We start from the raw sequence: 4848 nt of genomic DNA on the forward strand, positions 1-4848 counted from the left end.
ATCTTGGCGCTTGAATATATTTAAGAAAGATCTTTCACATGTTTTGCATTTTCAATCTCAGGTAGAGCTACTCAACATAAAAAATTTCTCAAAATTATCAAAGCACTAAATATCATACATCAAACATAATAGAAACATTTATGAAATCCCTAATGGGAATAATACCCATCCTAGGAAAATCAAATTATGTTTGTTTCCCTTCCTATTCTATCAGGGTTCCTACAGAGAGTGTATAAATACTTTAAAAATAGTGATGATAGATAGGTAGACAGACAGATAGACATATAGAGATACAGTTATGGATATATATATTTTTTAGTGAATTTTGTTTAATGAGCTTCTGCTATCCTATGTTGGGAGATATTACTATTATAATATTGCTTTAGTACCTACCACTCCAAAATTTAAATAGTTTACAGATAGAAACTTGTAGATAATATGGGGAAAAAAGCTATAAAATCTTAATTTGAAAATATCTTAACTCGCATCCGAATTTACACAGGAATTCTACTCTGCAGGAAAACACATTTCATTTTAGGTAGCTCCCATGGTCCAAAATGACCCCCCTGTCATTCTCTCCCAGTAGTGCCTTTCCCCGTTAAACAAAAAAAAAAAAAAAAAGCTCTTATTAGACCTTGGGTCCCCAGCTATTAGTTGATAAGTAAAGTACTTTGGCTTGTCTACTAATATTAATAATTAACTTGATTGATTAATATGCTATAAAGGGGCAAAGGAAAGTCATGCTGGTGAGAACCTATAAGAGATTGGTTATTTATTTGGACACTGTGGTGCATTAAGAGTTCATTTTTAGGGCCTCCCCCGTGGCGCAGCGGTTGAGCGCTGGGTTGCGAAGCTGCCCGCAGCCTCTGAGGCGCCGGTTCGATCCCCGGCTGCTCCCCGACCACCGGAGGAGGGTCCCACATGGCGCACGGACCTCTCCTGCCGCCCACTGCTCCCCTCAGCAGTGTACTTCGGTTCTTCTGTCTGCTCTGCTCCCCACTCTGGCTCTGGTGAATTCTCTCACCCTCCCGTGCTTCTGACTGTACCCAGTGCTTGTATAAATAAATAAATAAATCTTAAAAAAAAAAAAGAGTTCATTTTTACTTCTTTGAATACTGCAAAGCAGAAGCTTACTGCCTTTCTACAGGATTGAGAAAAAAATCTTTAATTTTTCACAAGTTGCAAAATGTAATGACTAATCCGTATTATATTGTATGACACAGTTGCCAGATGGTTCCTGATGTCAAGAGACCATTTCCCATTCCACAGACTGGACTCTCTTGACTTTCTATTTATTTAAGTGACACTTGTTTGAAATTCTGGGTGCTTCTTATCCTTTTAGTCACACACTGCATCTGGGAGTCTCTGCTCTGGCACTTTTAGCACCTCATTAATTACTAACTGTAGCTAAGTCCTGCTGTTTTGCAACTCCCCTGCCTTTGTTGGGAAATCACAACCCCTTGCTAGAATGAGAAGGCCGGACAATACTTATCTGCCAAATGTCCAGTTTGGGTGCATATTACAAAGGCTAATTATCCCTAGATATGCAAACAAGATAAGATTACTCCTTTTGTCTCTGAAGTGCCTTTAGGTTTAGCACCAGGGGAAATTCCAGGAAGCATTTGCATTCAAGTAACTAATATTCAGAGAAGTTAAATGATTGTTAAAGTTATAAATGAGAATAGGTGAGGAGATAGAAAACTACCTCCTAGTTCAGAGTTCACTAAGGCACCTTGTAGAGGAAGAACCAAAAGCAGGATGCCCAGAGGCAAAACATACTCAACTTTAGCACTTACTTTCTGAATCCCCCAGTTAACTCTCAGTATATACTCAGCTCCATTGTTGCTTATTTTGTGTGCATACAAGTTCTAAAACTCCTTCCCCCAATAAATTTTAAGGCCTTTAAGGGAAGGAAGTGTTACCCTCTATTTTTTTTTTTCTGTAGCACCTAACAGATTGCTCCACACTTCTCTTTATGTAGATGCTTAAATCCATGGTGTCATCCCACTACAAAATTAAGCAAATAAAGTATAAGCAATTCTTTCAGTCAATGCAAGTTCCTCAAAGCACATTCAAAAAGTTAGTTTTGAATGAAAACTAACAATTTTTGAATAATTTGTCAAGCCAAACCTGGTATCAAGATGGCAGAAATATTGAACAGATGCAGAGCACGATCCTCACCAGCATTAGAAATGTGGTGTTGCCATTTGTATCACATTGAAAATGAAGAGTCTACATATTCTTGAAATTAATATTCCTCAATCAGGGGGCTAAATGGAGTAAAGGAATCCAAGGGATAGCTTCCCAGAGTCCTCAAGAAAACCTACTCATTTCCTCAAGAAAACCTACTCATATAGAACCTTGGACTCTCCTTCAAGTTAAGCCATTCAGATTTGCTTTCTCTCTTCCTGTAAAAGCTATTGTTATCTTCTCTGAAATGTTCCCCTTCAGCACTAGCCCTTCCCCAAACAAAGAGATTAGGAGTAGTTGAGAATCTTTCACTCATCTAGGTGCAACAGTGGCCCTTGTTAAAGATAAAGGGATGCAGGTGATTCCAGTCCCACCTTCACCTCTGATACCACCCTATCAGATATTTTGGAACCTGTATTTTCTTTTTTAAAGATTTATTTATTTTTTATTTATACAAGCACCGGATACAGTCAGAAGCGCGGGAGGGTGAGAATTCACCAGAGCCAGAGAGGGGATCAGAACAAGCAGACTGACGAAATACACTGCTGAGGGGAGCAGCGGGCATGGCAGGAGAGGTCTGCGCGCCATGTGGGACCCTCACTGGTGACTGGGGATCGAACCAGTGCTGCAGAGGCTGTGGGCAGCTTTGCAGCCCAGCGCTCAACCACTGCGCCACCAGGGGAGGCCCTGGAACTTGTATCTTATCCCACATTCTCTCCTTTCCATGTTTACCTCTCTATGTGGGTTCATTCCTTCTTGTCACTCGGTAAAATGATATAAGCGCACTGAGACCCAAAATGAGCACTTATGAGGTCACCAGGTAAAAGATATGGAACATGATATGGATTGCCAATGTTTTCCAGACTTCCTTGTTAATAAATGCCACCTCTCCCACATGCACATTATTTATCTATTTTTAGGTTCCAGGGGCAAGTATGATGAATTAGCATAGAAAAGAAGTTCGAGAATAACTTGCCAACTTGCCTAACTAAAAGAACTAGTAGGTACACGAATTTAAGAATATGCCATAGGGCCCGGAACATGAACTTTCAGGAATTGCTGCTAAATATAAATCTGAACATTCTGAAGGCATACACACACACACAGACACATTCTGGGGCATATATATATATATATATATATAGAGAGAGAGAGAGAGAGAGAGAGTGTAAATATGTGTGTTTGTATATAAATATTATATATGTAGTATATGTGTGTGTATGTGTACACATTGAAAGGAGAGAGGGGAAAATTTGAGCCTAAGTCTTTCCTTTGAATAGTAGTAACATCAGCACCTGAACTTTCCCTCTATCTTCCTCAGATCAAACTCCATTCAAGTCTCAAAGACTCGCACCTTGACTGAAATGACTTAGTTCTGCTCATTTCTCTCTAGTCTAGAATGATCTTTCTCTAGGGTTAAGAGAGTATATATAGCACAACACTCTCATTGTTAATATATTATTTTATATCATCTTCATGACCAAATTATGAGCCTCTAGTGACTTGTGTCCTGCATTCTTTTAATGTTACTTCCACAACGTTTAATAAATTTGTGCTTGCTATCCATACAGTACACACTCAGCACCTCTCACGGACTGGTGCTATGGAAACAGTAGCCAAGTGATTTTTATATATTGCAGTAATTTGAAAAAATAAATAAGTTTAAGATAGTTACTCTTTTCCCCTTAAGTAAGACTACCTATAGAAATAAAACAGGGCTAGCTTATATAGCAAATTCATATTAGACTTTGCTTTTATAAAAATAAACTTGGATTTCAGTAACAAAGCAAAGTATTAGATTTTCCTTCTATTGTTAGGATTGGTATCTCAAAAAAATGTTGACAGATTTTTTTTTTTAGCTTTTACCTATACATGTTTCAACGGCATGTGAATCCAAAGTCAATCAAAGCTCTGTGAGTCTCTGGAAAAAATGTTATCGTAACTTTAAAGAATATAAATTACCTTGGTTTAGGGACATCTCCAGAAACAACACTTTTATTAGAAAAAAACATTCTAGGGCCTCCCTGGTGGCACAAGGTGTTAAGCACAGCACTGTGAAGCTATCCACAGCCTCTACAGCATGTGTTCCATGCTGTAGAGGGAGCAACCCACATGGCGCAGCAGACCTCTCCTGACTCACCCACTGCTCCCCTCAGCAGTGTATTTCAGTCAGTCTGACTGTTCTGTTCCCCACTCTGTCTCTGGTGAATCCTCTCACCCCTCCCCCAACCCTGCACCTCTGGACTGTACCCCAGCTCTTGTATGCATAAATAAATAAATCTTAAAAAAAAAAAGGCAGGGAAGACATCCCCCCTCCTCATCATGTGAGAACCCTACCCTCTCTTTTCTTTGTAAGATTTTTTTATTTATGCATACAAGATCTGGGGTACGGGCCAGAGGTATGGGGGGGGGTGAGAGGATTCACCAGAGACAGAGTGGGGAACGGAACAGGCAGATTGACCAAAATACACTGCTGAGGGGAGCAGCGGGTGAGCCAGGAAAGGTCTGCTGCACCTGTGGGTAGCTCCCTGGCTGGCTAGAGACAAACTTGTGCTGCAGTGGCTGCGGATAGCTTCATAGGTTGCGTCTTAACCCCTTGTACCACCAGGGAGGCCCTCCACTTGGTATTCTTTAATGAACGTGAAAAATTCCATTGTT

This window comes from Talpa occidentalis, unplaced genomic scaffold (genome assembly GCF_014898055.3).
Source record: "Talpa occidentalis isolate TD23 unplaced genomic scaffold, MPIMG_talOcc4v2.1 talOcc4.2, whole genome shotgun sequence".
Classification (NCBI taxonomy): Eukaryota; Metazoa; Chordata; class Mammalia; order Eulipotyphla; family Talpidae; genus Talpa; species Talpa occidentalis.